We start from the raw sequence: 22,890 nt of genomic DNA, 5'->3' as shown, positions 1-22,890 counted from the left end.
GTGTTAACGGTACCTTCGCCCCGTTCGTTCAGATGTGTGCGTCAGTGCATGCGGTCAAGTGTAATACCAGAGGCTTGAGTATTCGCAAGTTTCGTTAAGAGTGAGTTAAGAGTGAGTTAAGAGGGGGGCATCTCAGCTGCTCCATTATGGCAGTGCTACAGAGTACGGCTTCCAGACTCAACGCATATGGACTCGCGCTTTTCTAAAATTACACAACGCACTCGCGCTTGTATGTCAAAGGAAGGAGCATCGTATGAGTCAAACAGTGACTTTTTTCGAGGATGAAAAGGAGTAAGAGCGAAACAACGAATGAAATAACTCCCCAGAGCTTGTAATAAGGCCTTCGGTTACAAAATGAGTCGAGCACAAAGCGCCTCGCGCATGAGATGTGCACGTTAGTCAAGGGTGCCCGCCGGCGATGTTCTTTAAGGTACAGCGCTAAGTATTTATATAGGCCCTTGTAGTCCATGCAACTCAGTAGTTTCGAAAGAGAGTCTCGTTGACTGACAATAACTGTGCCGTCATGCTTCGGGCGAGCGTTTGACTGCTGCGAGCAAACCTGTACGCAAGCTGTATCTGCTTTTCTGGCAACAACAAAAAAAGAACACCATGAAACCGGCTCTTTTATGTCGTTAGCTTTCAGAAATCCACGTAAGCACAGTCGTGAAATATTTTATCAGGAAAAGTCTGGCAACAACGCCTGAATATACCGGTGAAATATTCAGGCAGCGACGACAAATACAGGTTTTCACGGGAGCCGATCCTTCGTAGAGTACTCTGCACGCCATTTTTGTGGTACCACCGAGTGTTCGCTAGAACGCCGTCGACAGACGTATTTTCAGCTAATGGATATCAATGCTGTCGTATTCTAGAACAGGAAAGTCAGTCAGCCGCACGGAGAGAGAGAGAGGGTTCTTTCAGCGATGAAAGCTCAGAGCAGCTCCAGCCTATACAAAAATGTCCTATGGCCGGCTATAGAATTTTGGCCCAAATAGCTATAGACCTTTCCTAGTTCTGTCTATAGCTGTATATACAGGCCGATAGATTTTTATATAGAGAGCTTAAGACAGTTGTATGGCTTCAAAGTTATAGCTTTAGTGGCATAGATTTTTCAATAGCTGGCAATAAGCACCTCTATGGGTGCTTATAGACGTTCATAAAAGGCCTTAGACGGACATAGCTTTTTCCACAGACGCCAATAGGACTTTTTTGTATGGGAGAGGGCGCCGCGTGCAAGAAGAGCGCTATGCGCGCGGTGAAGACAGCTTGGCGAGCCACCTCCTTTGACGGAATTCGGGGAATTTGTCATCAAGGCGCATTATTTTATTATTTGGCAAAGTTACCAAGACGTACGTTCGAAAAGTTTACTGCTTAGGCACCATAAGCTTCACCTAATACTTTTGTCACAGGACAAATTTATTGTCACTTCAATCGAATGATATTCGATAGTAATGTCATTAGTTTGTTGTAACACGGGTAAAATTAACCGCATTCGATGAAACCGGCATTCACCATCTAATGAGCTTCGAGAACTCATTGGCATTCGCTCCTCCTTCAAAAACGCAGCCTCGGCACCAGTAACCTAGAGATGGGCAGAATAAATAAATATAATCCATTATAAGTGTGTAAAATTTATTTATTTTGTTTTTCGTAAGTACGTTTTCTGTTTACAACGTCGAAAGTCCAACAACACGTAAACGCTCAGAACTACCCTCGTTTCAGGCTGCCCCAGTGGGCACGTGGCCATGTTTGTTGTGGTAGTCTTGTAGAACGTGAAGAGCAGTTCGCACGTTCTGCAGTTGCGCTCCGGCGGGCTGCCCAATGATGGAAAGCGACGCGACAGCAGCCACGTTTGAAATGGGACCAAAAAACCGTGCGCAGTGGACGGACGAAGAAACGTATGCTCTTACCCCGTAGCGAAAGCTAATACGTTTGGAATTTACTTCGTGATATTTATAATGTATTTTAAACATAATTTTTATTCAAGAATGCACTAAAGATATGCCGGAAATAGGTTCCGAAAATTATATGCTTGGCATTCGAAATATATTCTTAAAATATGCCAAAAATACGTCACCTAAAGCATGCTTCGAGCACATATCAAATAAGTGAAAAAATATGAATGCGGTTTTAGCATCTTGACAATATATTAAAGTGTACTTTGGTAAATATGAGATTAATGCATTCGAAGTATACGTAAATTAAGCGTGTTTCCAGTACGTTTCAAACGCTTGAAGAAATATGAATGCGGTTTTACCATCTTGTCAATATATTAAACGTGTACCTCCGTAAATATGAAATTAATGCATTCGAAGTATACGTCACTTAAAGCATATTTAGAGCATGTTTCAAATACGCGAAAAAGATGCGGTTTTAGCATTTTGTCAACACATTAAAAGTGCTTTCGTAAATATGAAATTAATGTATTTGAAATATACGTCACTTAAAGCCTGTTTCGAGCATGTTTCAAATACGCGAAAAAAATATGAATACGGTTTTAGCATCTTGTCAACATATTAAAAGTACTTTCGTAAATTTGAAATTAACGCAATCAAAGTATACGTCACTTAAATCATGTTACGAGCACGTATCAAACGCGTGAAAAAATATGAATGCGTTTGTAGCATCTTTTAAATATATTGAAAGTGTACTTCCGTAAATATGAAATTAATGCATTCTAAGTATACGTCACTTAATGCGTGTTTCCAGCATGTTTCAAATAAGAGAAAAAACATGAATGCGGTTTTAGCATCTTGTCAACATATTAAAAGTACTTTCATAAATAAGAAATTAATGCATTAGAATTACACGTCACTTAAAGCATATTTCGAGCACGTTTCAAACGCGTGAAAAATATGTATGCGGTTTTAGCATCTTGTCCTTATATTAAAGGTGTACTTCCGTAAATATGAAAATAATGCATTATAGGTATACAGCACTTAAAGCATGGTTCGAGCAGGTTTCAAACCCATGAAAAAATATGTATGCGGTTTTAGCATCTTGGCAATGTATTAAAAGAGCACTTTCGTAAATATGAAATGAATTAATCTCAAGTATACTTCAATTTCAACAAACGGGCACTCCTTTTAAACATATTTGAAGCACACTTTTAGCTGCTGTAGAACAATCTAATGCTCAAAATCGCGTTTCAGGAATGGCTTTTGCATGTTGGCAATGTATTGAAATTGTATTTTCGCAAATACGATATTAATTCATCCAAAGTAGACTTTAATTCTAACGAATGAGCTGTCCGCCTAAGCGTATTTGCAGCGCACTTCAAGATGCCGTTGAACAGTTAGTGCTCGAAATCGCGTTTGGGGAAATGACATGTTGGCAATGCATTTAAAGTGTACTTTCGTAAATACAAAATTAATTCGTGCGTAGAATACTCCAACTCTAACAAATGGGTAGTCCGCGTCAGCATATGTGCAGCAGACTTCAAGCTGCCGTGTAACAACCTAGTGCTCGAAATGACGTTTCTGGGAACAGTGAAAACTGCCCCTTTTCGTCCATTAGTTTATGTTAAATTCTAGCAGAAAGGCAATGACCACTTATTTAAGTTAAGTGGTAGCGGCAAGGGCGTCATGCGCGCCTCCGGGTCCGAGCATGAGAGCGAAAAGGACCCCGAATGGCAATGCCGACCAGCTCCCATAGACGCCCATGCATTTGTTCGTTGACAGTTCGACTCCTGACCAGCGCCTGACTCAAATTACGACTAGCACTTCGGTTTTAGGTTGACCGCAAATTGGAACGCGACCACTCCGACGCTTGTGCGACAATTTTAGGGGCCCACAGTCTTTGCGCAAAAAACGCCTCACCGGGCAAGATAACGTGTGCACTCTGGAGGGGTATATATAAGCCAAACAAAGAATTAGGCTTGTCGGAGGAGTTCGTGTTTGCTGACGTTACTTTCCATCGGCATTTCCTGCGTGGCGAATTTTTCACGTTGAGGTTCCGTCACGTGACCTTGCATTGGCATATACTTCTTGATTACAACGCGTTTTACCTGGGATTTTCTGTCTCCTGAAGCATATAACCAGTTCAGTACCTACTTCTGCTGTTCACATCATTGATCAGTATTATTCGGTAAAACCAACTAGCACAGCTTTCGCAATCCGAGTCGAAGTGAATGTATTTTGAATGCATTAATTGTATATTTTTAGTGTTTGAAATCTAGTGTGACGTATTTAATGTATATTTTAATATATTTAAGGTACATTTTAGCATATTTTGATGTATTAATTGTATATTTTAGTGTATGTTTGTTGTGGTTATTGTGTAGCCTTAGTGCATTTTTAATGTGTTTAAAGTGTGTTTTAAGTATATTTTTGATGTATAATAAATATACTAAGCGGACATATAATGCATTTTTGACGCATTGGTATGAATGTTCAGAATAGTACTCCTAGTACAATTAGAAAACATTCGTATTGCATTTAAGCATAGGGACAAAAAAATTCAAACTAAATTCGAAATTAGCAAATGTGTTCGAAATGAATTTTTAGCACAGCCTTCGTTCGCCAAGGGATAAAGGTGTGGGAAGACCACTTGGGCGACTTAACGCGGATGAAAAGAAATGCCAATGTCTATGCCGCGATTGCCGACACGCTCCACGCTTTAGGCATCGACAAACCGCTGAAGGCGGTGAAGAGGAGAATAGAGAATTTGGGAAACAAGTAAAGGTGAGCACAATTTTTCTCAAGTGTGATGTAACCGTGCAGTATTTGTTCGGGCGATGCTGGCAATCGGTTGTCTCTGAAACGCCTCTGTTGCTGTATTGCGGTGGCCCCGTCTTGGTGGCGTTAAGGAAGATGTACTTGCGCAATCATAGTCTAGTTCTTGCAGCCGATGCATCGGCATGTAAGTAAAAGTTATTTTGTTGCTATTGACGCGCCTAGTCTTTTTTTTTCTACCCGTGGCCTTGTTAAGCGTGCGCACCGCATGCTTGCAGTGTTAGCGTGACATGGGCCAAGATTGTCCGTATTCCGTGTCCTAGCTGTAGACGCCGATTGACTTCAGCGATTGGTTTCCCAGATGCGGAATAAACGTGTTGTGTTGTCTTTTTCCTTCTTTGCATTTTTCGAGGGACATGTTCAGCGTGCACGATGCGAAAATATGTCGCGCATTTCGCAGTCTGTGTCATCACAGTGTTGCGCGTGCTGCAGAGACTTTTCACGGTTTTGCGTCTTGCAATTCAGTCCACTTTTTTCAGTTCATTGATTCATTTCTGAAATTTTGCAAACATAAGCAAGCTGCGTGTCATTGTGTTAGGTGACTTCAATATTAACTTTTTGGAGGACAACCCTTTGAAGATAAGTTTAAATGAAAAAAAATGTCTCATGGTTGGAGACAATGTTATTAAATTGCCTACTCGTATATCATTACACACTGTGACATTAATTTATTTGTGTTTTACTAATTTCCCACCCGACAGCTACATATCAGGTGTTTTTTCTTCTGGTATTAGTGACCACTTGCCTTTCTTCTCACTTTTTCCTGAGACGGCGAAATCGAATGCTCCGGTACGTGCGCGAAGAATTTCTGATGAAAAAAACATCTCCAGATTTTGTCACTTGATGTCTACAATTAATTGGGTAGATGTATATCGTGAAGATGAATCGTCCCGAGGCTATGATATATTTATTCAGAAACTGCTTAAATGTTACGACGCTGCGTTCCCAACCCAAACTATAAAAAACACAGAAAGGCTACAAAAGAGCGTTTGAGAGGCGCGCTTTTGAAACAAATAAAGCAAAAGAATAAAATGTTCTCTCATTTTTTGGAAACACGATGCCCGGATGATTTAATTAAGTTTAAAAAGTTTCCTAACAAATTAAATTCAGATTTAAAGAAGGCTAAATCTATTTTCTATATTAATAAGTTCTCGTCTATTTTGCACAATACTAAGGTACTTGGGCAAGGTGTTAACGCCATCGTAGGGAACAAAAAATGATCTTCCATCTGAGCTAATATCAATGGGGTGAATTACGCCGGTATGTCACTTGCAAATAAACTCAACGAACATTTTTTAGCTGCCGGAGCACACCAGCCTTCAGTTAGCTGCCATTTAACTCGGACTGTAGACACTTATTTACCCTCCTGCAGCACTGATTCGATATTTCTGTTCCCCACTTCAGCGGATGAAGTTGTTTCTATAATTAATGCTTTTAGAAACACGTGCTCACCAGGAGACGACGAAGTAGCTGTTTGTCCTATCAAATGTGCAGTTATTATTATCGCTGGTCCCCTTACGCATATTTGTAATAGAATGCTGCTCTATGGTGTATTTCCTAGCAAATTAAAAGTCGCACGTGTTGCCGTGCTATTCAAAGGTGGCAACAAAAATGACCCGAACAATTATCGTGCCACTTCGGTATTGCCTCTTTTTTTCAAAATTAGCTGAGCGTGTTCTCTTCAGGCGAATAAATAACTTCTTACAAACTAAGCATCTAATCTGTCCCCAATAGTATGGTTTTCAGGCCGGCGAATAAACCCAATACGCTCTGTTAGATATCAAAAACTCTATAATAAGCAATTTTGAGAATGGGCGTTTTTCTGTTGGAATTTTTCTTGATTTGTGCAAAACCTTCGATTCTGTGAAGCATTCAATACTACTTCATTAATTGGAGACTAATGGGATCCATGGAGTTGCAAATGCACTTTTGGAGAGTTACGTAACTGCACGTATCCAGTACATTCAGATTCATGATGCAAAATCTACTTTTGGTACGATAAATGTCGGTGTCCCTCAGCGTTCAATTTTAGGACCACTTTTATTCATGTTATAGATTAATGACATTGTCAACATTCCATTAACTCCTAATATTATAATATATGCCGATGATACTAATGTCTTTCTTTCTGGCTCCAATCTTCAAGTACTTGAACAGCAATCTAATGCCTGGCTTAACGAGTTAGCGGTTTGGCTCTCTGTTATTCAACTTCAGTTAAACTTCATCAAAACAGAGTTTATGCTCTTTGATCCTAAACAAACCATTAGATCATCGCGTCAAACTTGAACATCGCGTCAATGACTTGAACATCGAGCAAGTTTATAGTTGCCGCTTTCTAGGTGTGTATTTTCGCAGTGATATGGGGTGGACAGATCATGTAAACTGCATTAGACTAAAAAAGGCCAGGTCTATTTGTGTTATCTATCGTATTAGGTGTCTACTTCCACTACAGGTTAGAATACAATAATACTTTGCCCTTGTTCATTACCATCTTGTATACAGCAACCTGGTGTGGGGAACTTGCAACAATACCAATTCGTATATATTGCTTTCTCTTCAGAAAAGAGCTCTACGCTCATTATGTTCAAGCCCAGTTGTCGAAAATAATCTTTTCGAAACATTCCATGTTTGCAATTTCTTTCATTCCTACAATTTGAGTTTGGCTGTTCACATTTTTATCAAGTAAAGCATATTTTCAGGTCCTTCCAAAATGCTTATAATTGAAGAAATGTTACGTATGGTTTACGTGCGGTCGTCTTATCCACTGAAAAACCTAGAACAAACTATGAAAAACAAACTATAGATAACCAAATTGTAACATTGTGTAATGCTTATCAGCCTCTAATAAAAATGGCTGTAGAAAGTCATAGTGCATCTGGTTTTAAGAAAAAACTGAAGATTCTTTTTCCTGTAAAAATTCAGCTAACTTTGTATATTTTGCCTTTTGCGTTGTTTCCTTTACTGCCGAGTGTGCATATCGTGTTTTCTACCAATTGCTGTTTATTGTCTTTGCATTGTTTTTTTAGTGTTTGCTGTTTCTATCGTATACCTTTTGTTGCTTGTTTTGAAAGTGTCTTTTTTTTTGCCATGCTTCCAATGTTCGATGTATTATTCGGGGTGTAGGCCTCGTCAGGAGGTTTGCCTCGTCTTCCTCCTTTTGCCTCACCTCGAGGGCATATTGTATTATATGGCCAAATAAAGATACTACTACTACTACTGCTACTACTACTACAAAATTCTAAATGCTAAAATGCGCCGGCCTTTTTATACACTAGCTTCACGGCATAGGCGGAGTCCGGCCATTGCTTTGTCATTGCCCGGTCAGTGTTTCACGACAACTTTCAAAGTATCGAAACAGGTACGGGTCAAGTGCCGAGCAGCACTTGCCAGTTTTACTCAAAACCTGCATATTCACTGTGAGGGCAGATCACTTCTTTTATATCTTTCTTTTTCTTTCAATACTGGGACCTATGCAAGAAAAACAAAACAGGCACAGGGCGGATCTAGGGAACGCCAAAAGCCTGACAGTTGAAGTTGGTTGTGAGGCCACACTCACCGTGGAAGGAGTAAGTTCCCTACTATTCCTGACAGTGTTGGTACAAATGCATTCCGTCAAGCAGACAACGAGGACAGTGAGCAAGATTCGCCCTTTATTGTACCCCTTTGTATAACTCAGACGGCACTGACAAAATATTTTCACATCTCATTGCTTGCTCCCCTCCGGTTGTTTAATGAACGGTTGTTATTTCACTAAAAGAAGACCAAAATGCACTGTCGTTCCAATGTCTTGTCTGGCAGCGTCTCTGCTTCAGCGCTCCAAAATTAGCCTGTTCCAACACTAATATATGCTGCAGAGTTATTTTCGCTGTGTCCGTTAGTGATGTGAACAATATGATGATCTATGATATAGTACATCCTTTAACAGTTTGCTGATTTGCATGTGAGAACAGAAGCGTCTTATGGAACACGCTGCTAAGCACATTATTTGTGCACCAGCATCAAATTGCAACATTTTTATAATTGTGCAACATGTCGGTTACAGATAGTCTATGCCATGGTACATGGGAGTGCTTATGGAAGTAAGGAACGTATTACAGCTGCCGACACGGGCAACGAGCCATCACCATCGCCATCTATATGTTGGAATACCTCTCATCCGCCCAATGCGGGCCCATCATTAGCGCCTGCCTTTCTAAGTTCTGCTTCAGGCAACAGGCAGACGGCTGGAAGAAAATCCAGCCGGGACACTGCGATAGATGGACTCATGAGCGAACAAAAACAACTCAGACCGGCTTTCGAAAAGTCTAAAGAAAAAGAAAGTAGCGTTCACGATCGGCTAATAGCTATGTATGAAAAAGCCAGTTAAATGGAAAACAGGCTGATTGATGTGCTTTCTGAGCTTTGAAAAAAAGATGAATGTTTGAAGGCGCTTGTTTTTTTTTTCATTACAACAAACAGCACAAAAACATAAACACGAAAAGAAGGTCACACGGCGAGCGCCCGTCGTGTGATTTCTTTTCGTGTTTGTTTTTTCGTGCTGTTTGGTGTAATGGATCACCGACTACTCACTCTGCTTCTGCTTGTTGGTTTCGTTTTGTTGTTGCTATATCGCACCATGGCTGAAACACACTGACATCAGTCTGGCATGACGCAAAAAGAACGAATGCTTTTATTGCGGGCTGGATTTTTATACCCAGCCACTGACGTGGCACGATGACATCGCTGATGAAGGCACGACGGAGTTGTAGATATATCACCTCTCCCCCTCTTACAAGTCCAGGCGTACAGTACATTGTTCCTTTCAGTATTTGTTTCTTTCAAAATACAAAACAGTAGCTGGACCCATAGCCATTGGCTAGTAAAGGGTCCGGTGATGAAATACGATACAAATACTAACACAGCAGAGGAGGAATGTATTTAACAAATAAAGAAGTTATTCTTCACGCACACATCATAGGCAATGCAATAATACTGTGTCACAATTTGATTTAAACATTACAATAGGTTTCAAAAAGGTATTTCTTTAGAACAGTTCTGAAGTTATTTGCTTGCTTGATGTGTAGTGGCAAAGAATTCTAGATCAAGGCCCCGTTAAATTCTATGAGCCTTTTCCTGTGCACATTATGAGATTGGGGCTGGTTAATATTATGATTAGTTGAAGCTCTTGTATTTCGTAATGGGAGTTTAAACCAAGTTATGAGGAGAGGATCATTAGTCCCTAAAATACTATGTATAGTTTGTGCAATTTTTAATTCGTACAATGCATTGAATGGCAGCACATGGACAAATTTATACAAAGATCTACTGGGTTGACCACGACCTGAAAATGTAATAATGCGTAATGCACGTTTTTGCCGACGGATTACAGGTTCGAGATAAGTTGTGAAAGTGGCACCCCAAGACTCAATGCAGTAAGAGAGATGACTATGAAAGAAGGAAAAGTAAAGAATGCGTATAATAGGGTATGCAAAACATTCACGAGCTTTAATTAAAACATAGCAAGCGTAAGCGAGCTTCGAACCAAGGTGTTTAATATGTGATTTCCAGTGCATGTCTGATTCAAATAAAATACCTAAATATTTGTACGAACCAACTTGTTCTATTTTTTGGCCGCGTAATTATATGTGCAGTTCCTCAGTATTTATTTACTTTTTTCTGGAATGAAAAACTGTATACTTAGTCTTACCACGTAAAAACATGGCGCTCTTTGGCTGCGGATGCCTTTGCACTATAAAAATTCACTATCATCATCATCAACATCATCATCATCATCATCATCATCCTCAGGGGGCCCTCGCTGTCTGGTCGATCTTCGCAACGGCGACAAGCTATCCGTCCCGGCCGCTTTCGGACTATCTCGCGACATGATCGGAGTACTCTCTCCGGGGGTTGAGCAAAACTCTGATTCAGTCCCGACGTTTTACCTAGTACAAGTATCGCTGCTGAACTTCTCCTGAATCACCAGTGACCATCCAGGACCCTAGCTGGTCTCGCACTACACCTTGTATCCACCTGTAATTCGAAAATCTTGCATCCAGACTGGGTCGCTTTCCTCAAACGTACACCCACCAACTCTTGATTGGACTTCTGCTGACTTCTTATCGGTCGTGATGCAGTCCGGCTTCGTGGTTTTTTGGTACCCCAATAAGTGTTCTGCCGGCGACTTGCCATTCTTGCGGAGCGTTCGGCGATATCGGCATAAAAACAGAGCTATGCGCACCTTGAAATCTGTTACTGCCTTTTTCTTCAGCTCTTGCTTGAGAGTACGGACAGCTCGCTCAGCTAACCCATTCAATTGTGCGTGATAAGGGGCTGTTGAAAGTTGTTCCGTGCCAGAAGCTCATAAAAAACCTTACCTACAAATTGTGGTCCGTTATCAGAGACACGTCCCGTGGCTCCATAACCGGAAATGGCAAACGACTGAGGGCGTCGGCATTGGAATTGTCACGCCCCTGCGGTACTGCAATGTATAGCTGTAATTGCCAAGAAACAAGGCCCAACGCTGAATTGTTGACTCGTTCAGCACTGCGGCCGATGGCTGGTCAGTGCGTCCCTCACTTCTGGACCTTCTCCAGTCAGAACATCAGCGGCGTGACTTAGCTGTGAGTACAGAGCATTAACCTTGTACAGTTCTGGTTCCCATTGGAGTTCTAAGGGGCCTTTCAATGCCTTGCAAAGGTTGTGCAATGTGCAGGCTGCTTTGTTGGCTTGTTTTTCTGTGAGAAGTTTTCACTCCATCCTTTTTGCTGTATATCGGAAGCGAGCTTTGAGTCTGCCAAAACAATTCCCTACTATTCTTCTTCGTTTTGGTAGCTGACAGATGGAGTGCTTCTCGTGTACCAGTTCGAGAATTTGCATACGGCTTGAGGAGGTTCCGGGTTAACAGGAAAGCCTGGTCGCGCAGTATTGTCGATGACACTTCTGTGCCCTCAAGCGTCGACACTGGCAATTGAAAGAAAGCGCTCTTTACCAAGCCGCTGAGCTTGGAGCGTCCATACACGTAGACGTCGTGGCACCTGCCCGGACTTCCCATGTTCAGGTACCGAAAGCAGTACCTGCTGTCCACCACTGCTAGGAGTACAATAATGTGCCTGCATGGAAATGCAAAATAAACCTTCATAAGCACTGCATAGGCATTCTCATACAGCAAGAATATCGTGTGACGATCAAGTAGAAATTGCACCAAGAAGCTCCACCGGTTTCACATTGGCATGCATATGAGCTAACTTATCTGTATAACTGCAATAACCAGCAGCCTAACTAAAGAGTGTCTTTAGTTTGTTCGAAAAGAATAATGTGTCTGGCTAGTTTTAATTCAAACCAACACTTGGTCAATGAAGCGGAAATCGCGCTCAACGGACGGCAAAACAAAAATAAATGCATCACCGCCCTTTATACTTGTAGTAATCAGCTGCATGCTGTGCAGGCGGTGATATTGATATGTGGTAGCCATCCATGGCACCGATGGCCTTCGGGAAACCGCTGAACGCATGGGATTCCCGAATTTTCTCAGCAATTTTCTCGCGCCCGACCATATGCAGCCAGCGGGCTTCCAACACCCTGATCACAGCTGCGAAGAACTCCCGGTATACAATGTTGACTGATGATCGCCCAAGGCCAAACAAATGTGCTATAGCAGCGTCTTCTGCTCTTGAACGTAGCCTGTACAGGCCAATGGCTCTGCGCTTCTCGGTGGGGATGGCCTGACGCATGCTTGTGCCCTGGTGTTCTAACTCCGATTTCAACCCGTCGACGAGATACCGAAACGTCACAGGAGTGATCCGTAAGGCCTGTTTGAAACGAAACACGCCTAATTTCGGCAGAGTGTCCTCGAACCACCTCTCGTTGCGCTGAAATGCTCATCGCTCTCGCTGAATCGCCGGAAAAGTGGCAATTGTCAGTGCGGCTATGGCGAAGGCGGTCGCTAGCAGCAGGTCTTCAAGCGTTCTTGAAACAGCGGCCTGTGTTTGAATTTTGATACTTAACTGTCTATCTGCGCTGATGCGCTGTACCCGTAGGTAAAAGATAGCAACTAATAGATGCCACTGCCGCTGATCACGTAGCCGATCCACCGCCATGAGAGAAAAACAGAAAGGTACACAACACTGGATGTATCTTGTCTTAGCTTTAAATGTTTACTTTGGTCAATCCATTGGCCATTGGTCTCGGCCTGTCGAAAATAAAGCGAGACATGCTTGAAAAGAGTTTTGCTGTTGAGGTGTAGAACATTTACAAAATACACATTAAGTATAAACATATATAAAATAATGTTTTCTGTGTTGTTGTTGCTGTCAATCGCCATTGTAATCACTTGCAAATGACATTATTTTTTTTCGTGTGATAGCGCACAGAAAAAATGGCATTAAGCTGAGTTTATGACATCAGATGGAAATGACATTAAATCTGCGTGTGGCAAGGGTATAAAACATCAGACTGTGGTTGTTCGCACCAAGTGGTCGCCCTTCTTTAGAAAGTGTGTCGCTAGTAGTGAAAGAAAAATTGTGGGCATGAAGATGGCTACGAAAAGGGTAGGAATATTTAAGGCGCTTAAGCTGCTTTGAAATAGCATCCAATTTTCTAGACGTACTGAGGAAATTTGATTACTCATGCGTTTCTGAAACGTCGTCTATGTCGTTATTATGATCGCCTAGTTAGGCCATCCAACGTGCAGTTTTACCCAGACTTTCCAGCCAGGGTGGCTATGGCCTGCGCAGAAATATGTGTTTGCCAGTCCTACACCTTCCATGCTGTACAAAAAAAAATGGCTGGCTGTTGAGCATTATTAAACGCAAAATACTGTTGGAAAGCGCGGTCTGGCGCGGTTTTTTGCAGGCCAACACCACCGATACGCATCTGAAAGCGTGACTGAGGTGTCAAGTGTCCCAAAGAGCCAGTTATGCGCCCTTCCTCAAAATCAGCCATGTCTAAACCTTCCACTGGTTTTCAGAAAAGGAAACGTCCATAACACTGCCTCGGTGGCTCAGTGGTTGTGGCGATCAGCTACTGATTCAGAGTTTCCGGGTTCGCACCCCACCGCAGCGCCCGAGTTTCGATGGAGGAGTGTGATGTGCACACAAAATCGGGTTATTTTCGAACGCGGGGCGTCGACAGTGGTGCGTCGGACAGCGGACCGCTCTGCGTGCCAGTCCAGCGTTGCGCGTGTGCGCGGGCGAATGGTGTGTGCGAGGGGACTGTGACAGAGAGCTTGGCGAGCACGAGGAGCGGAATGCTGACGTGTCAGGAAACCGAGGTGTGAAGGGAGACAGCGCAGCGGAGGTGGTGTCAATCAAGCGTGGAGGTGGCAGCCGTCGGACGTGAGGTCCATGCTGCTGTGACCTCTCTTGGATCACCGACGCAATCTCCTGCGTTCCTTGCAAGTGTGGAGTTGGCAGCCGATGGACGGAGGGTTCGTACTGTCGAAAGGCACTCTTGGATAGCCTGCTTTAAGCTTCTGACGTTTCGTGACGCCGTCAACGGGACCTGGCTACGTTTTTCCTGCTGCTGCCAAGTTCTTCGGGCTCTTGACGAGAGACCACCGGCGTCTCCCTGTGTTCCACTCCACTCCTAATACCACCCGTCTTCCTTCCGTCGCTTCCTTCGACGCAGCACCAGAGACGCGTCGCACTATAACCATCCGCGTCCGCCCTGTCTGAAAGGCATCCCCGCTTCACTTGGGACTCTCAGTACCTGGTGAACTCTTTCCTTTTATTCTGTAGTGTTGTACGCGCGTTGAGTGTGTGGTTTTCTTGTTTTCGTGTCCGTTTCTTATTGGGCCTTTTTCCTGTAAATTATAAATTATTACGGCTTCGATTTGTTTCCTTTGATCTCTTTCTTCTGTTGTCCTCTTGTTCGAATCTACACGCGATAGCGTTCCCTTCAGAAATTCTGGAACGCGTAACCAATTCGCGACAATTGGCGTCTGCGCGACAGGACCAAGCCGCGTTTTTTTTTCTTTTCGTCGGTCCGTGAAAACAAACGATGGCAATTCCAAGGGATTTTGTCGAGTTGGGTGAACGCCTGGGGCTGAAAGACGCCGAGCTGCGCACGTGGGTGGCTGCCGAGTAAGAGAAGGAATGTGCAGCACGTTCAGCGGAACGCGAGGCTCAACGAGAGCATGAAAAGGCGCTTGCAGGAGCCGAACGCCAGCATGCAAATTTCTAGCAGAGGCTGAAGAGCGTAGAGTGCAGCTCCAATTAAGGCTCGCAGAAGCTGGAGGGGGTAATCGAGAACCCGCACCGGAGCCCACACAAATTGATCCCGCCTTTCGACGATCACAGGGATGAATTAAATGCATACCTCAAACGTTTTGAGCGTATCGCAGAAGGACACAGCTGGCCCAAGGAAAAATGGGCTACCGCTCTCAGTATGTCTTTGATTGGGCTCTCATGTTCGGTCGATCGTCTCCCAGAGATTCAATGGATTCTGATAAGGCAAAATTAGCCCTGCTCCAACATTTTCGGTTCACAGCGGAAGGTTATCGCGAAAGGCTTCGTGAACCTAAGCCGCTAGATAAAGGAACAGGCAAGCAATACGCAGCACGCTTGCTCAGTCTTCCCGATCGATGGGTTGAGATGACGAGAACGGCCACAACGTAGAATGATTTACGCGACTTGGTGGCTGCCGAACAGTTCCTGAGGAATTGTCGTAGTCATCTGGCGATTTTTTTTCGAGAAAGAGAGTGCCAGACGCTGGACAAAATGGCTCAGGCAACAGACAACTTTCTAGAGGCCCAGCGGCAAAGAAACTTGTCTTCGTTCAAAGAATCGTTCGAGGTGAACATTCCGAGAGAGAAGGATGTACCATCGAGTAGACAGTCAGGAAGATGCCTGATTTGTAACCGACTGGGACATAAGGCTTCCGAGTGTCGCTCTAAGCGAAAACAGCTTTATCGCATTTATTACCGAAAAACAGAGCATGAAATAAGTTCCTGCTCAAAGAAGCACGAAAACCAGAAGCAATCGTCCTGCTGTAATCAGGCAAAGAGTGTTGCGCCTGGAACTGCGTCCACAACAGCAGATAGGCTTGAAAAAGCTGAGGATAAGGTGCTGGTCGGACTTGTCCGGAAAAAAGCCTGCGGAAGCCCAACACATGCCTGTACTAGAGAGAGAGATCCCAGACCTACCCGTACGTGTTTTACGGGCCACGGGGAGCAATAGAGTGGTTGTGCGGAGAGCCCTAGTTCCTGACTCAGCCCTCATCGGCTTGAGGTCTGCGGTGTTCCTTGTTGATGGCAGTAGTCTTGAAGCTCCCGAGGCAGAAGTTTATATCGCTTCCCCTTGTTTCACTCGCACAGCCCTGGTAAAGTGCATGGAGACCCCAGTGTACGCTGTCATAATTGGAAATATACCAGAGGCCCGTGAGCTGTCAAGTCCAGATATTAATTGGAAGAAATCGGACGGCGCTGCTAAATTATGTCCTGGCATAGCCAATGACGATGTTGCGAGTGAAAATTGTGAGGACGAGGGCCCAAAACTAGTGTTGGCTGGAAAGGAAGTTGCCGGGAGAAGGAGGGAAAATACTGCTCTAAGCGTTGGTCCCATAAGGTTCACGAAGGAAATAGAAGAAACGGAGCGAAGAGATGATGAGTCATTGAAGGCGTGTTGGGTGAAAGTAGGAAAGGTGTTCGATGGCAAGCACGGCACTTCGCGTTCGTATTCTGCTGAAACGAGTTTGCTGCATCGCCTCTATCATCTCGCCTCTGGCAGAGAGGTTCCACAGGTTGTACTTCCCAAGTCTTGCCGATCACAGGTGTTAAGGCTTGCCCACGATAGCCCGTTGGCAAGTCATCAGGGCATTAAGAAGACTACACATTGAGTTCTGGAAGAATTATACTAGCCGGGAGTGGAGGAGGAGATTAAGAGGTATGTCAGGTCGTGCGACCCCTGTCAAAGGACGTGCCCAAAAGGCAAAGTAAGGAAAGCTCCATTGGGATGCATGCCCCTTATCGACACTCCATTCGATCGAGTCGCTCTTGATATTGTCGGTCCGCTGTCGCCTACATCGGGAAAAGGGAATAGATATATTCTCAGTCTCTTCGATCTTGCCACGCGGTATCCCGACACCGTGGCTCTGCCAATGATAGATTCAGCGACCGTGGCAGAAGATCTGGTGGAGATGTTTTCAAGAATAGGCTTTCCGAGAGAGATCAGTTGTGACCAGGGCTCCTGTTTCACTTCCGAAATGACGAGTAAGCTCAATGGTCTCTTGGCGGTGAAACTTCTCAGCTAGACCCCTTGCCATCCAATGTGCAATGGGATGGCGGAGAAATTTTACGGCACACTCAAGCAGATGCTGCGGAAGCTCAGTCAGGGGCAGCCCAAAACACGGGATAATTATATCGCTCCGCTTCTGTTTGCATACAGAGAGGTGCCGCAGGCTTGTCTGGGGTTTTCTCCATTTGAGTTGATATTTGGACGACATGTGCAAGGCCTGCTCGCAGTCCTCAGAAAGCTGTGGACCAGGCAAGGGCTGGTAGAAGACCCGAATACTACATATGGTTACGTTCTCGATCTAAGAGAATGTCTCGAGCAAACTGTGAGAGCGGAAAATCAAAATCTGTTGCGTGCTCAACAGTATCAGAAGAGATACTCTGACAGGAACAACACGAAGCAGCAGTTAAGGGTTGGAGATCGTGCCCTCATACTTTTGCCGAGTATACAGAATAAACTCCTGATGCAGTGGAAATGTTCATTCATGGTTGTTGGCAAAAAGGACGACGTGGATTATTGGATCGACTTGGGCACACTAAGAAGCTATTCCACATCAATATGCTCAAACCGTACGAAGAACGTGTGTTCCAAGAGACCGTGCAGGCGTCCTCTTTTGTCGTAATTGAAGAAGGTGACTCAGAAGAACAACTGCCTACGCTTTGCACGGGCCACAGTGAAGAAATTGAAGCCGTGCAGATCTCCACCAGGCTCGATGACGGCAAACAGCAGGAGATTCGAAGCTTACTTAACACGTATGCAGACATCTTTTCCGAAATTCCCGGGAAGACTAATCTAGTGGAGTGTCAACTAGGCTCTCTTCTTCTGAAGTTGTGAATACCCCGCTGTACCCGTTGCCTTTTGCCATTAAGGACGTGGTCGAAAAGGAGATAGATGAGATGATCAAATTAGGGGTCATTGAGCATTCCAAATCTCCATAAACACTCCTCTCATTCTGATTACAAAAAACACCTATCGGACTTGAATCGACTTTCGACGCATCAATGATGTTCTTGTGTCGGATGAAGAGCCCACAACAGGAACAGGTGTAATACTTACTGAGGTTGGAACCATGGTGTACTTTTCGAAATTTGACCTTGCTAAAGGCTACTGGCAAGTACCATTAGAGGAAGCATCGAGACCAAAAACAGCGTTTTCCACCCAATCCAGTCAATATCAGTTGGTCTACATGCCCTTTGGCATTAACACAGTATCGGCTATCTTTACGCGCCTAACGCGCATTCTGTTACAAGGCATAGACAATGTCGTTCTCTACATCGACGATGATCTCGTAGCGACCTCTACTTGAGAAGAATATTGTTGGACTTCAAACAGGCCATTTAGCATGGTGCGCGAGGCCTGTTTCACGATCAAGCCGCAGAAGAGTGAAATCGGAGCCACTAACATCTCCTTTCCTGGACACCAACTTGGAGAAGTGACCGTCCGACCGTTGGAAACGCTGGTGGAAAAGCTTGCCAACGTGCCGCTTCCAAAGACGAAGAAGGAAATGCGTTACTTCTTAGGGCTTGTCGGATACTATCGCGACTTTATCCGTGGCTATGCCGACATGTCCAACCGCTGCTGGAGTTTACACGCAGAAATGAACGCAACCTTGTCTCTTGGACACCACAGCGGCAAGCCGCTTTTGACGAGCTAAAGGACGCGTTAACTTCCAGGCCCGCATCAAGAGCTCCAATTCTCACAAAGCAGTTCGTGCTTCGCACAGATGGTTCCGATGTTAGCATTGGTGCCGTTCTCCTGCAGGAGCATGATAGAATCCTCCATACGGTATCATATGCGAGTCGTTTGTAAGTTGCCTGAGGGTAATGCCCAATCTATAGTGCTGCTATCCGGAGTGTTTGCAATGGTTACCTGTGCAAATGTAGCCTAGGAATATATAAAAGTCATTTCTCTTCGTTTTGCGGTTATGGGTTCTTCAGTACATAAATTCTCACTCTTATAGTACAAAAGTTTTTCAAGTTTGTTTCCGATGTTTTGTATGATTTTTATGTTCCCCTTTGCCGGATGTATAAGGTTTGACCCCATGTTCTCTCTGTGCGCATTTTCATGTGCCTCCATGTGTCGCTGTGTAAAGTGCCTTCGGTGACTTTGGCAGTGTCTAACTTGTCTGGTTACCACATGAACATAAGTGTTGTGTGCACCAACGGCAGTTTTTCGAGGTGAAAAAACTTTTCTGAAAAAGGGAGGGGGGGCATATGTGATGTGCACACGCAGTCGTCGGGTTATTTTCGAACGCGGTGCGTCCCCATAAGTGCGTCGGACAGCGGAGTGCTGCGCGTGCCAGACCAGCCTTGCGCGTGTACGCGTGCGAATGGTGTGTGCAAGGGGACGGCGACAGAGAGCTCGGCGAGCACGAGGATCGGAGAGCTGACGTGCCGAGCTGAAAGCCAAGGTGTGAAGGGAGACAGCGCAGCGGAGGTCGTGTCATTCAAGCGTGGAGGCGGCAGCTGTCGGACGTGGGGTCCGTGTTGCCTTGATCTCCTTTGGATCACCGACGCAAGCCTCCTGCATTATTTTCAAGTGTGGAGGTTGCAGCGGATGGACTGAGGGTCCGTGCTGTCGAAAGGCTTTCTTGGATAGCCTGCTTTAAGCCTCTGGCGTTTCGTGACGCCGTCGACCTGACATGGTTACGTTTTTGCTGCTGCTGCCAAGTTCTTCAGGCTCTCGACGGGAGACCCCCGGCGTCTCCCTGTGTTCCTCTCCGCTCCTAATACCACCCGGCTCCCTTCCGTCACTTCCTTCGACGCGGCGCCAAGGACGCGTCGCACTACAAGGTCCCGTGTCCGCCTGGTCTGCAAGGCATCCCCGCTTCACTTGGGAAGCTCAGTACCTGGTGAACTCTTTCCTTTTATTCTGTAGTGTTGTACGCGCGTAAAGAAGACACATGGGACGCACGAGCGCTGACTTTTCGTAACGCACAGATCTGCTGGAAGTACGAGGCACGCGCTAACAAATCACTGCTTCCATTCCGCTCCGCGCATTCCAAACTGGTAAAGAGGAGAATTGTAGAGTTATGCTTCAAAATTGCGCTTAGTAAATTTAGTCCTGAGCAAATGGCTGCTAGCTTCAGTGAAGAGATCCTTCGTCTCAGAGCCGCGGGGTATCCTACTCATGTTTTGATCAGTGTCGCGGAAACACTTAAGAGCCTGTGCTCAAAAGAGACTCGTACGTTGCTACCGCCTTTAACAAAACAGATTGCTGTGATCCCGTACATTCATGGCCTGTCTCATCGCCTAAAAAAGATCGGCGAACGGGGGAAAGTAAAAGTTCTTTTCTCTACCCCTGATAAGCTGCAAAAATTAAGCAGACTGACCAGGCCCAGTGATTCAAAGAATCAGAACTGCAAAAAGAAGCACCGAACAAAGTTCACGGAATGTACGCATTCGATTGTCTACAGCATCTCTTTGAAATACGGGAAGAGCTATGTAGGACAAAGCGGTAGATGTTTGAACGACCGCCTCCGAAAGCATTGCAATAATGTGTCTGAACGGCGAGGAGGGTTTCTGGACGCATACTGTAGGAAATGTAAGAAAAACGCTAAAGATGAAAATGATAGCAATTCAGATGGAGAGTTTGTGTGTCCCCTGCTTACCAAGAATGCTCAGTTATCGTCAAAAAACTTTGCCAACTCACTCGAGAGATAATAGAGGCGGACATGATAGACCTGTTGGGTGGGTCCTGCGTGGTTAAGCCATCTAGTGCTCGTAATAGTAAAGAGCTGTTATATTTGAGCCAATATATGAATGGGTCACCTACTGCGCATGTGTGATAATTGCCTGGTTTCTTCAGCTATAAATGCTGGTTCGAGTTTCGAAATAAACTGTTGCAAGTCAGCGCTCGTGTGTTTCATGTGTCTTCCTTGTGTCCTCTTCATTTGCGCTGTGCATTTCAATCATTGTGTGTTTTTCTTGTTTTCGTGTTCTATTCTGATTGGCCCCTTTAGCTCTAAATTATATTTACGGCTTCGTTTTGTTGCCTTTGATCTTTTTGTTTTCTTTGTTCTCTTGTCCTCTTGTTCGAATCTGCACGTGATAGCGATCTCCTGCGGAAAGTTGGGGACGCGTTACCAATAATCGCTACAATGAGAAACGCGAAGGACGCCCGTGTGCTGTGCGATGCCAGTGCACGACCCCAGGTGGTAGATATTATTGCGGACCCTCCACTACGGCACCTCTTTCTTCAGTTCTTCTTTCACTCCCTCTAATATATCTTCTACGGCGCGGCTCCGGTGTCCACCGCCATTTGTGAGACAGATACTGCTACATTTCGTTTTCTCAAAAACTATTTTTTTTTCTATGACTGGCTCCATGTGCAGGTGGTTTCCACTGCCCACTCACCGTGCGATTGAGGTGTCCACTGCTGGCGTTCTTCGTGATTTATGGAGCGCGTCTCACTCGCTGCCATTCTCTGTTTATTTTTTGCCGGTGAAACCCGGAAACACACCGCTGAGACCCGGGGAGTGCGGCTAGACGTGCTTTCGCACTAAAAAGACTTGGAGAAAGGAAATAAACCATTTGAATACGTGGAAACTTTTTCTTTTTACATCACTTATGTCTTTAGGAGAGAGGGAGCTGCACCTCAGCCTCGTACTCTAATCCGTCGCATTTAAAGCTGCCCCTATTTCCCCTGGTTTTCTAGTTTATGTTCTTCTATGGTCGCTCACCGCAACGCCAAGGTCTCAAAGAAAGGGGGGTCCTTGCGGTGGTGCGCGGCCCCGGTTGTCGTCGACTGTATTCTAGAAAAAGCTCTTCCTTCGCTTTGTTTAGCGCGCGTGCCAAAAACATTGTGTTTTGTTGTGTTGGGCTTTATGGCACATAAGCATCTAAAGCCATCATGCGCCAAACGCACCGTAGACGATTGCGTGTCCGAGGGTGCCCCATATGTGATGATGGTGAATGATTAATGGTCAAAACAGTGCTAATAATGTGTGGAGGCTAAAAGAATTCTCGGACGCATAATGCTTTCAATATATTTGTAATCATGATTATAGATATTTGAACAGCTTCACATTTAAAACAAATAACGTAGCGTTAACGTTATAACTTAAACTAATTTTTGCGATGCGACGGTGTCGGTGACGAAAAAGCTGTACTAAAATAAAATATGAACTGGAACGGGAAGCGTGGTCCTCTCGTAGAAGAAAACGTCCCGTGTGAAATTTTTGTTCCCTTAATTCCGCAATACGACTAGAATTAATAAAGTACTTTCCTTAAAACAACCACATTACGTATCCGAAAAAAACGGAATAGGGCGAACCTTTCTGCCAATTCATTCTTTGCGCGAATGGTAAGAGAGTAGCAATGATTTGTCCTTATAAAAGCGGCTAGTCTTCCTTCTTACACGCCTTGTGCAAGGCAGGATATTACCGAGTAAACAAAAAAGAACTTGTTAATTTTTAACTTTAGCAAGAGGAGGAGCTAGTGCCATGTAGGTTTATCTTTACTGCCAGTAAACTCTTTCACAATACCGTACGAAATTGCCGTTCTCCTTTTTTTTTGACGCACCGCGATTAGGCCTCATGCCGACAGGGTAATAGCGGAGCGCGATACTCGGATCACGCTTATTTGCCTTGTCATATGGGAGGAAGGGCAGCGATAGAGCGTTGTCCCCCAGTTAGAGTACAGATCTCAACCAACCGTCATCATTCAAATACACCCCCGGGCAAGGCATACCACACCACTAGGGTGAGGGTTTTTTTGTTTTTGTTTTGGGGAGTGGGCATTTCCCTGCCAAGGGGCTCATGCAATCGGGCTCGTCTCCACCGGGTGGGGTGTGCAGTGCAATTGCACCACGCTCGCACCGTCCCGGTGGATCGAAGCCTGACGCGAGCAGATTTTCTAATACTTGAGTTCTATTCTTCCGGCACATTCTTCAAATCGTATCATTGGGCGGCCCCATTCTTCAAACAACTTCTTCCTCCCAAGGTGACG

General features: G+C 44.7%; 1 protein-coding gene across 2 annotated transcripts in view; it reads left to right on the top strand.

Moving 5' to 3' along the window:
• The window catches only part of LOC144094950 (uncharacterized), a 65,312-nt gene that overhangs the window by 8,005 nt on the left and 34,417 nt on the right, over positions 1-22,890 (top strand). The gene's annotated exons all lie outside the window — the stretch shown is intronic.

This window comes from Amblyomma americanum, chromosome 6 (assembly GCF_052857255.1).
Source record: "Amblyomma americanum isolate KBUSLIRL-KWMA chromosome 6, ASM5285725v1, whole genome shotgun sequence".
NCBI lineage: Eukaryota > Metazoa > Arthropoda > Arachnida > Ixodida > Ixodidae > Amblyomma > Amblyomma americanum.
Note: the sequence above shows the minus strand (reverse complement) of the source record. Positions and strands in the feature narration are given on the sequence as shown.